The following is a 12,829-nucleotide window of genomic DNA, read 5'->3' as shown; positions in this document are numbered from 1 at the left end:
TTGTGTGATGAAAGATATACAAAATCATAGAATTTTAAATTTAGAGAAGAATATGACTTTACAACCAATGCAACAATCACTACAACATATAAGAGTTTTAGAGACCAAATATTTTGATCTCTAAAAGTGAAATTTTTGTTGCAAAAGATATTTAGGAACCAATTTCTATTGTCATGAGGATAGTCGCTAAAAGGTCGTTCTGAAAAGTCAAAAACAAGGCTTTTAGCTACAAAATTTTAAAAATGTCACTAATAAATAGACTTATAGGGACAAAATAATTTGGTCCCAAAAGGATAATAATTCATCAGTAATGTTTAATTTTCATTGCTAAAAATATAATAACAACACTTTTCGCAATAAAAATATTTGGTCTCTAAAAAATAATTTTGTTCATAAACTTTGGTTTCTAAAACCTTAATTTTTTTGAGTGGATGAAAAGGTGATCTTTTATGTATGGAAGTGGTTTTTTATTTTTTTTATTTTTTGCGAGCAAAAGAACTGCTATTATCTTGTAAATTCAACTTCCATAGGATTGCGAAAAAAAATAATGATGAAAACTTTTCATGTGATTTGTTTTAAGATTTTTTTGATTGCGATGAAAACTTACTATCATCGTTAATCGCGAACCCAAAAAAAAAGTTTTAATCAATCTTTTCATCATTTCATTGCTAATTGGCTCTAAAGAACTATTGAAAATGTGTTGGTGGATATACCGAAGTTACTGTTATGATGTGTGTAAATGTGTTTTGCATGGTGTGTGTTTAAATTATGAGTTAGGTATATATTTAGAACATTTGATGTGTGGAATGAGAAAAACATAATATAACTAAATTAATAAGTGTGTGAATTAAGAAATGATGTGCACAAAGTGTAAATGGTGTGTGAAAATAGAATTACCCATGAAATATGAATTTAATGACAATTATATCCTAAATAAAAATGACTAATAGACATCTAGCAACACCCATACTATTACATAAGAAAATTCTCTGTACACATCTTTTAAGGACAAGAAAATCTCAATATACACCTTTTGAATTAAAAAAATTAAATCCTAGTTTTTCAATTGTTGTCACTTTACTTGTTGCACACTCTATACTCTTCTATTGCTTGTAAAACAATACTTTCAAAACATCTATCATATTGCTTTAATCTCTAGGTTTATACTCTATTATTCATATCGTTTTCTTATTAGTTTCACAATTTTTGCTTGATTTTGATATAGAAGAATTGCAAACCAATAGAAGTTCAAACTCAAGCAAAATATGTCTGATGACAACAAAATTAATGATGAAAAGGTTTTTTTTTTGTATAGTTTTTTTTTTTCAGTCGAACCACCAATGTTGATTTTCGTCATTAAATAAATGGAAAAAAAAATCCATTTGGAACTTCAGTGCCAAAACAACACCCAATTTTCGAAACTAAACTGTCAAAAACATGGCATCATTTCAGAACTACAGAACCGAAGAAATTCATCAACTTTGGAAACTAATAATCGAGATTGTTTTTTTTTCAGAAGTAATTTGTCGAAATAATACAATTTATTCGGAAGTTATGTTCCGAATTCACTCTATTGTTTCAAAAATCCAATGCCGAAAGCCCGAAACTGTCACTCACAAGACCAAAATCGAAGGTTTTATGCCAATAAAGTGCACATAGATCCAAAAATGATAAATGTAATAACAAACTGATAAATGTAATAAGAAAATGGAAAGATTTCTTACCTTTAACACTGTTTTGAAGGATTTACAATGCTCTTCAATAGAGGTTCAATGGAGGTCTTCTATGCAAGTCTTCAATGGAGGAAATTTCACTTCAGACCAAAGTCTTCAAGGGCGTGGGTGGATCAATGTGGAAATAGGGTCAATCAAAAGTGTGTGGAAAAAGAGTTAGTGGTGTGTACAATAGTTATTGTGTGTGCTGTTTTCTGACCACACTGCCAAACAGGTACTCAGCTGGAGAACACCGGCAGAATAGATCATGCCCGAACAACCTGTCACAAAAAGAAAAGACTCCAGCGGTGGTTCGTCCACCTGGGGGCACTTCGACGATCAAGTCAGTACTCAATTATCTCTCAAAGATAGCAAATGGTGCTTACCTCACTAGTTAGAATACAAAAAGCATACCTTAGACCCACGAGGGTGCCTTACTTTTATAGCCAATACTGACCTGATCCCTGTAGAAGCCTAGCTTCAATGGACTCTAGCTCAGTGCTTATCTTGGACTCTCCAATAGATAAAGATAAGCACCATAAGAGCTTTATTCTTATCCAGGCTAAGGTTCTTCCCCATTCTAAGACTCTTGTCCCTTGTCCATTCATCTCAGATTCCGGTATCTCTGCAGATAACCTCGGCCTAGCCGAGATCATCTCGGAACCACGACCAGGACACGTGGCACTTCGGCTGGCACTTCGGTGCCACCTTGGCCACGTGTCATTATTCAAAAAATATGTCCCCACAGTTATGAATGAAAGATGTAATTGTAACTTTAAGTGTGTGGATTGAGAAAATTAATTGATAATCAAATTAATAGGTGTATGTATTGAGAAAAGATGTACGCTGAGCTAATTAGGTGTGTGAAAATAGAATTTCCTCTACCCTTCGCCTCATCTCATCTCACTTCCACTAGAGATCAAAATGAAAAAAATAAATAAATAAAAAAATCAAGAAAATACCAAGAATCAATAACTTGGTTGAGGTGGTGAAAATTGATTGCGACAATTCAGTAAGGTCCTATTTCGTTAGCACAATTAATAGTGAAGAGATTAACCATTCATGTTATTGTGTACTTATATAGGTCACACCACCTCTCTACTTTTCTGTACATCTTTTCGTAAAAAATAAAAAAGTATACTTATTTAAATCATCCAAAACAACTAGTGTAACATTAGTTATTTCGTTAGATTAGTGAGATAAATAATTATCTTGTCTATTTTATTTTCCAGTAGATATGAAAATATATAATTATTTTGTATATTAGTTGTAGGATTAGGGGTGACCATTGGTTTAATGGTAAAATCTTAGTCTCATAACCTTGAGATTATGGGTTTAAGTCACGGGATAACTGTTTTGTACACTATGCCAAAGTTTAAGTGTGTACCAATATTTTCTCTCTCAAACACACAATAATACTAATTGGGCTTTTCTTTTTTTTTTAATGTTAGTTGTAAGATTAAAAAATTTGTAAATTTTGTTGAATAGAATATCAATCGAAATCTAATCAAAATAACAAAAATTACAACCAAATAATAGAATATGAGTCCCGTGAATTAATAATTGAAAATTTTAGTCAAAACTCCCTAGGCCCAACATGTTAATGTGTAAAGAACCGTCCAAAAATTTTACTTCCTAAACCCCTTGAGCAACAAGTGTTTCCTCCATGAAGGACAAACTACTATTTTTTCTCTTTTTTCTAAACAATTTTGCACCTATGTATATATATCTCACAGAGTATGAGAGAATGCAGCCATATATACTGTGACATTCCAAATATTTAATTAATTTTAACTCCACGTTAATATAAACTAATTATGATTCGAAAAAATATATATGTATATATAGGATATACTTAAAATGTAATTTAATTTAAGTTAGGGGTCATTATGATTTTTTCTCTGTGAGAGAGAGAGAGAGATTGGGCCATAGAATAATTAGCTATTTGTTTGGATAAACTATGTCTAGTGATAAGAATGAAAACAATAAGGGGTGGCAAATAAAGCCACGTGTTGAGTGAATCACCTATATAAATAGGTGAATTCCTGAGGACGAGGTGAATTCCTGAGGACGAAGTGACCAAAGAGAAAGGAATCAGCATAGTGGAAGAGAAGGAATCAGCATAGTGAAAGAGACTAGAAAAGGGAGAGCAAAATTAGGAAAAGGGATAGTAAAATTAGGAGTCGTTATGTAGGTAATTTATATTATATCTTAAGTAATTATGAATTATTTTATGTGAATTATGCTTTGTAAATTATATTAACATTTCACTTATGTTATTTATTTTATAAATCCTACTTGTTTACAAGGGAAATCTATAGATATAAACTATTTATAATTTTGGGGATTTGATATTTATTGATGTGTTTTATGAGTACCACTACGGACGTCTCATGTCTTGGGGACTTAAATTATTATTGACCCTCTGATTAGTCACTTTAGTAATTCTCTATTTGTTATGGATCCATTGTCATCTGTTATGTTCTGTACTGTAGTTATAATTATTTTACTTATATGATTTTCGTATGATATTTTTGTTATTTAAAATGACTTATTCATTCGAACCAAACTTTCACTGTTTAGCATAAATAATTATCTATGATGACTTTTATACCTTATACTTTTAGTATAATATTTTTCACTTTACCATATACTTATAACTATTAAACCCTTTCAGGTAATGTAACTTAGTGAGGGGTTTTTTTTTTTAGCCCATAAACCAGAACCAGGGCTTGGAATAAACATCGTGTTTTGTTTTTTTATTTTTTTGTTTTGATTTTGTTTTGATTTATTAGTAATTATTACCTAACTCTTTTTTAAGTAAATAAAAGTTTCAATGTGCATTTAAGTACAATAAATATTTATTTACACCTTTTATTTTACTTCTCTGCGTCGCTAATTCCTTTTAATTTAGAATTAACCCTTGGTAACTTTAGAAATCAACTAGTTGCGACATCCAGCTCCTGGGTACCGAGATTGGGTCATGACATATAAAGCACACTAAAGAAGTAAACAAGGTAGTAATGCAAATTACAAATTAAATGCATTGAAGAACTCAATTTTTCTAAAAGCTGATTAGTGAGAGAGTATAAACAAGTTAATCCCCAACATTGTTCGTCTCATGGAAATCAAGACCCTAAGGTACCGTTTGGTAACACTTACGTTTTCAGTTTTCAGTTTATATTTACAAAAATTTTAAAAACTCAAATAAAAACTTGTTTGGTAAATTTTTGATTTATAAATCAGTGGTCTCAGTTTATAAATTTGGCCAAAAAATATAAACTCAAAAAATGTGTTTCCGTTTTGAGTTTTGAGTTTTTTTTTTTTTACCACCTAACACTAGCCACCACCCGCCACCATTTTCTACCACCGTCTTCCGCCACCACCACCCACCCCCCACCACCACTCACCACCCACATGTCACCACCACCTGCCACTACTACCCACCACCCGCCACTACTACCCACCACCCGCCTGCCACCCATTCGCTACCACCACCTACCCCCCGCCACCACTACCACCACCACCACCATCCCACCACCTACCTGCCACCCACCGCCACTACCCACCACCACCACCCGCCACCACCCACCTGCCACCCACTCGCCGCCACCATCCACCACCCACCACCCACCACCCACCACCCACCACCACCACCACCACCATCCACCTACCACCCACCCGTCACCATCCACCCCACCTGCCCGCCACCACCCACCACCACCACCACCACCACCACCACCACCACCCACCTGCTACCACCCACCACCCGCCACTACCATCCATCCGCTCACCACCACCCACCACCCGCTATTACAATCCACCCGCCTGCCACCACTCACCACCACCACCCACCCGCTACTACCATCCATCCGCCCGCCACTACCATCCATCCGTCCGGCACCACCCACCACCACCACCACCACCACCACCACCCACCACCCGCCACCTAACCGCCACCTGCCGCTACCATCCACCGCCACCACCACCCACCCGCCACCACCACCACCACCATCACCCACCACCCACCTGCCACCATCACCCACCACCCGTCACCACCACCACCACCCACCACCCGCTACCGTTATCCACCCACCCACCACCACCACCACCACCACCAGCAGCCACCCGCCACCATCCACCACTGCCCGCCATCCACCACCCACCTGCCACCACCATCCACCCACCCGTCACCGCTTTCCACCACCGCTTTCCGCCGCTACCACTCGTCACCACCCACCACTCGCCACCACTTGCCATTTCTCAATCTTTTTTATATTTTTAAAATTCTTTAAACATTTTGTCTAAACCAAACGCGTTTGTAATTTATGTTTTTCTAAAAATAAACAAAAACCAGTTTATAAATTTTTTGTAAATATAAACTGAAAACGTAAACGTTACCAAACAGGCCCTAAGAAATCAAAATTCACTTCCAAAAATTCATAAACTAAAATGAAGAAGAATAAGAGTTTTGAGGGGAAGCTTCCATGCCGATCGTTGTAGTGAACGTGGGTCTAGATTTGGGTCTTGGTTGGGTTTTGATGAAAATAGCGGTGGGTGTAGAAACCTAGTGTGATTAAGGAAAGTTTGGTTGAATGATTGGGCCTATTGATTGAAAATTTTGTGGGATTGGATGGAATTTGTTGAGTTTGTTGATTGTTGTTTGTAGAGCTTACTTCAGGAATGTTGAATTGTTGTTGATTTATTTGTGAACTCGTACTGAATGAACTTGTAGAGCTTCCTTCAAGTCATACTTTCTTTCTTTTTTTTTAATTTTTTTTTATTGATGCCCTGTTTAAGAAGACTGTAAAGTTTTACTCTGATAATCAGTAACATGTTACTATGAATTAAAGTAAAATATTACTACTAACCAAAGTAAAATGTTACTGCTAAACAGAGTAAGATGTTACCGTTTACTTGATAGGAATTTTTTTTTTTTATATAAAGAATTTCACAGTTAACCTAAATCTTATTTGATAAATCTTGATGAGAGAATTCTAAAAATACCAATTTTATTAAAAACCGGCATTTAGATCAAAAGTTATATCATTTTAAAGTTTAAAATATTAAATTACTCTCTAAGGATATTTTGGTAATAGTGGTATGTGCTAAACTTTTCAAGGAAAACTTTTTGTACTTGTCTTTAATGCATTAAAATTTTATTATGAAGGGACTTTGATCAAATTTCCCAAAAATTTCAATCCTACACTACAATACACTCAATCAAAATTGGAAAACATCGGCAAATTTTGTTAGATAAAATGTCCATCAAAATCTAATCGAGATAACAAAAATTACAACCAATTAATGGAATATAAGGGCAAGTTTGGGAACTAGCTAAAATAGTTAAAAGTCACTATAAAAAGGTCAACTATTATTTCTATTTTTTTTACACATCTTTTTATGAAAAAGTTAAAAAATCAATTAAAATAATTAATTTCCAAAACAACCATGAATTGAGAATTTCAATCCTATATTCCAATACGTCCAATCAAACTTGCCCCGCGTTATGAGTGTGTGGGAGCACCAAAAAGAGTCACATATTTTTTCGAATTCTTTTGTCTTGAGTGACTTTTTTCTAAAAATTATATCAATTTTTACTTTTCCAATCCATCTTATGTAGATGAGTCTAAAAAGTATTTTTTTTTTTTGAAAAATTCTAAAAAAAATGAAAAGCCAAAAAAGTTCACTATTTTTGGCTTATTTTTATTTTTTGTGGATTTTTTAGAATTTTTTAATTTTATGATTTGTCTTATCAAGCTGAATTTAGAAGCCTAAAATTTTAAAAAATTTTAAAAATAAAATTCATTAAAGACGAAAATAAGGTTTAAAAAAAAAATCACCAAATAAACAAACCCTAAACACTGACACGCAAAGAAGAAAAATATTAAATACCTAGGTGGGAATCTATAGAAGGTAGGCAAGCTATTTTAAGAAGATGGTTAAAAGTCATCTTCCAACTTTTAACCTATTTTGAGTCATATTATTTCTCTATTTTTTTGCACGTTTTTTAAAAAAAAAATCAAAAAAAATTAAAAAATCAATTTTCAACTATCTTCCCAAAACAAAGAATTTTGGTTAGAGCAAGTGGCAGCACTCCAACCTTTGACATACACCTGATTTCGGATAGTATCTGTATTTGGTGCTATTTTGTTTAAAGTTTATAAACTAAAAACAATTTAAACGAGTTGAAAAAAAAACAAAAAAAAATTGACTGTTGAAAAGTTGGGCAAGGATTTCTTAGTTACAAAAAGCTGCTGGTCCAATGCATTGTACAGGACAGTGTTTTTGAATGGATATTGGACATAGGCTTTGTTTGGTGCAGCTTATGAAATTGGTTTCAAGGGTTTTTTTTTTTTTTTTTCTTCTAAAAACCTATGACAAAGTGTTTGATATAATTTCTTCTTATAATTTTTGAGAAAAAAATGCTTTAAATAAGATAGAGAAAAACTAATTATTAGAAGGGCCTGGCTTTGGTCCAGTCCACCATCGGACTGGACCGTGCTATTGGGCCCGTGGGGCCCACCACGGGTCCCATTTTTAAAATATGAACAGTTTAATGTGTAGAGCTCGTCGAGTACTATATGCTTGTGAAAAATCACGTTGATCGGATATCGATAGCTATGTGATCAAAACAGTTTTTTATCAACCGTTAATTTATTCACTGTCTATTTTTTTATACAAAACTGATTTGATCACATAGCTATCGATATCCGATCAACGTGATTTTTCATAGGCATATAGTACTCGACGAGTTCTACACATTGACGGTTCAGATTTTCAAAATAGGACCCGTGGTGAGCCCCACGGACCCAACTGCACAGTTCAGTCCGATGGCGGACTAGACCAAAGTCAGACCCTTATTAGAATGCTAGGATACAGATGCTTTTAATTTTTACTATTTGGTTATCAACTTTTAATTTGTAAGAAGGTGCACCAAATAGGGGCCTTTAACCTATTTGGTTTTATTTAATTTTGTTTTGAATTCAAAATTAAAAAAATTAGGTTGTTTTAAAACTTAATTCCCAAAATGGGTCAAAATGTATTTTGTAAATACATTTTCTGATGAAAAAAAAATAATAATTCATTTAGAAAGTGTATTTTGTAAATACATTTTCTTAATCAAAAAACGTATTTACAAAATAAGTTTTCAACATTAATTTTTTTAAATAATTAAAAAAACTAAAATAATTTTTTTAAAAATAAAAAGCTGAAAACATATTTTGTAAATAAGTTTTAATAATTATTTTTGAAAACTCATCGTAATTTTTTTTTTAAAAAAATAATTAATAAAAAAATTGAAATCATATATTTTTTTTTTTTGAAAAATGAAAAACCGAAACACACATTTTTTTAAACAAAGATTCATAAACATGATTTCTATTTTAAATAAAAAAATTGTGTATAAAGCAACGGTAATAAAATGATAAAAGTGTTTTTTAAACATGTTTTTGATATAAAAAACTTGTTCTATTTTTTTTTTTTTTTAAATGCAAAGCATTAAAAAAAATTATGTTGAAAACATGTTTTCAATATAAAAAAAAATTATGTTGAAAGAGAGATGAACAACGGCGAGTAAGAGCCCGGGACCAAAAAAAAAATGTATAACAGTAATAAGATGTAACGCCATAAAAAAAAATTAAAAAAAAACAAAGACTGAAAGCATGTTTTTAACATAAATGAAAAAAATGTTCAAAGAAAACAAGCTTTCTATTTTTTAAAAAAAATTAGATTGATTTGTATGCCATAAATAAAGAAAAAAAAAACGTATTTACAAAATAAACTTTCATTAACTATTTAAAAATAATAAAAGCGTATTTACAAAATATGTTTTCTATTTCAATTACTTTCTATTAATTATTTAAAAAATATGATGAAAACATATTTACAAAAATGTGGTGCGTTTTCTATTTCAACACGCTTTATAATTTATTTATTTTTAAAAATTAATGATGTTTTTTCTATTATTTAAAAAAATGTAAAATACTTTTTCAATTTCAATAGACTTTCAATTAATTATTTTAAAAAAATTATGATGAAATACGTTTTCAAATATTATGTGAGTTTTGCTATTTAAAAAAAAAATTATGATTTTAGTTTTTTTTATTAATTATTTAAATAAAAAAATATGATGAAAATATGTTTTCAAAAATTATTATGAAAACATATTTACAAAATAATTTTTCAGATTTTTTAAAAATTATGATTTCAATTGTTTTATTAATTATTTTTCTTAAAAAAATTATGTTGAAAACATATTTTGCAAAGGAAAATGACTCGTAGCTCGAATTCGGCTCGAAACCCAAAACGACGCCGTTTTGGGTTTCGAATTTTTTTTTTTCCTGCCTTTTCTTTCTCTTCCTTTTCTTTCTTTCTTTTCTTCTTCTTCTTCGTTGAACACAGGAGAAGAGAAGAGGAAGAAGAGATGAGAAGAGAAAGAGGAGGAGAGAGGGAGAAAGAGAGAGGAGGAGAGGAGATCGTCGCAGCACCAGCGCCGCCGTCGATCGTCACAGCACCAGCGATCGTCGCAGCACCACCGTCGTCGCCTGCAGCACCACCGCCGTCGCGTTCGGCCCTGCCTCCGCCTCCTCCTCTCCCTGTGATTATGCCCCCTCCAGTCCTCCTCCTTCCTCTTCCTCCTCCTCCTCCTTCTCTTTCCTCCTTCTCTTTTTCTTCCTCTTCTTCTCTTCTTCTTCTTCTCCGAATTCGAGCCAAATTAGAGCCTCCAAATTCGAGCTATCTATCGGAACCGTTTTGCAAATACGCTTTTTGATTAAGAAAACATATTTACAAAATACGCTTTCTAAATATTTTTTTTTTAACAGAAAAAGTATTTTTTACAAAATACGTTTTGACCTATTTTGAGAATTAATTTTCAAAGCAACCTAGTTTTTTTAATTTTGAATTAAAAAAAAAAAAAACCAAATAGGTTAAAGCCCCCACCAAACAGGCCCATAGTTTCAGTGAACTCAATTTCTTTTTGGGTAAACTCTCAAATTTGTTATGCGGGATTTTAAGAATAATTACTTAATAATTCTGCATTATCTATTTTGTAAGTTGAGGTAGTGCTCTTGAACAAATAAGACATTAATAATGGGATGAGTAGAGTCGACTTGATCCACTTTAGTCGGTTGGAAGTGAGTCAACTTCGACCCCATCATTCTTTTCTGCAGGTTTCAATAGTTAGAAGTACTACGGTCAGTATAGCATATTTAGGGCATTATCAGTAAAGTACAATGGTTCTAGTCAGTGCTTTGAGAAAATTGGAGGAAGATTTTTCTTCTTTGTCTTTGATTTTTTGTTTTTATTTATCTATTCACTAGTGCATTTAAGGTATAATACATGCTGAAATGCCAACTTCTAAACAAATTTGCTAGGGAGACCGGGAAGAATGAATGGGTATTCTCCTTATTAGGGAAAATTTCGTTTTTGATTGTCACGCTAATTAACACAACCATTCTCTTTATTCGGGCTTAAAATCAATTGTAAAAAGCAAAACATTAAGCATGACACACTGAGTTATTTTCTAGCTGAGCATATAGTCATTGCAGAGTGAAATGTTAAAAAAAGATTCAGGTAATTAACCTTACTTGATTGGCGCAAAAGATTTAGCTTTGTCTGATTTGATTTGGTATAGTTATTTTCAGTTGAAGCACTTTTGTTTTTACCTCCCCAACCAACCTGATTACACAAGAAGAAATCTCAACCAAGTCAAAATTTCATACCCCTCTAGTGTAGTCCAGTGAAAAAAGAAAAGAGTGAACGAGAGTCAAATGAACAATCATAAGATATAACCATGAAGTTAATATAAGTGAGCTATTGTTGAATTTGGCTTATTTTTGGTTTGTCTCTGTGTGCTTAGGCGCAAGTTTGGTCCACTCAGCACTCCCAGAGTGTGCTTGGCCGCACGTGCGTCAAGGCACAACTTGCTTCCTTAGAAAAATTGTGGACACGTAAAACAGAGTATTTTACTTGGTTTGGGTAACTAGAGTCCCATTCTTTGTATGTTTGAGTTTGGTATTTGTGGGAAGGGTTGAGTTTCTCTTATGTTGTCAATATGAAAGAATTTGAGGGGCCTCTAGTCCCATTCTTTGTATGTTTGAGTCTAAAAAAAATGTTTTAAACTGTCACTGAAAGTTAAAAGTTAGTGACATTTTTTTATGACAATTTTTTAAACTGTTGCTAAAATTTATAATTAGTGACATTTTTGTGACAATTTTCAAGCTGTTCTTGAAAATTAACAATTAGTGACTTTTTTTAATAGTATTTGATGAAAAATATTATTAATACTCATAGGACCTATTGGACAATAAATCTACCTATTAGGACCTCCACGTAAGTCTTCATTCTATTTTTTTTCTATCTTTTTGGTAACTTTGGATTCAACAGATTGTAAAAGAGTTGTAGTTTTCTTTGCTATGCGATATGTTGTAGAGGTGTTCATGGGTCGGTTTGGTTCGGTCTAACACTAAATTTGGAACCAGCCCAATCATAATCGATTCCAATTTTTTGGACTCAGAATCAAACCAATTATGTAGTAAAACCAACCTAATCCAACCCAACCTAATGTAGCTCAGATTGATTCAAGTTGAAATCACGATTCCACTATTTAAATAATAATAATAATAATAATAATAATCAATAATCAATAATAAATAATTAAAATAAAAAGTTTTAACATTTAACTATAATACAACTAAAGAACAAAATATTATTTAATACAAATCAATAGAAATTAAATTTAACTCAAGCTTCAATATAATCAATAAACTAAATCTATTAATATAATCATCAACTGCGAAATCTGATTCAAGATTTTTCATTTACCTAATAATTCTTGTATATGAAAAATTATTAAGTTTATTCAAATCCATTGTAATAGAGCAACAATGTGAAAATATATCAATATAAATAAAATTTAAATATATATATACATATAAATAGGTTTGATTCTCGGATTGATTTGGTTTAGACAAGACCAAAATTAATAACCAACCCAATTCTATCATTTGATGATTTGAAGACCTAGAAGCAAACTAGTCAAAAATCAAACCAAATCAACCTAAAGAAATCAATTTGGTTCGACCCATCAGTTCATTGAGTAATTTTCGGCATTT

The 12,829-nt window shown here is 32.4% G+C and overlaps 1 protein-coding gene across 9 annotated transcripts in view; it reads left to right on the top strand.

Moving 5' to 3' along the window:
- Positions 1-12,829, top strand: part of LOC145801898 (uncharacterized) — a 598,157-nt gene that overhangs the window by 331,853 nt on the left and 253,475 nt on the right. The gene's annotated exons all lie outside the window — the stretch shown is intronic.

Source organism: Camellia sinensis, chromosome 11 (genome assembly GCF_055761805.1).
Source record: "Camellia sinensis isolate YWXY chromosome 11, ASM5576180v1, whole genome shotgun sequence".
NCBI lineage: Eukaryota > Viridiplantae > Streptophyta > Magnoliopsida > Ericales > Theaceae > Camellia > Camellia sinensis.
The sequence above is the reverse complement of the archived record's forward strand: the minus strand, read 5'-3'. Positions and strand labels throughout refer to the sequence as shown.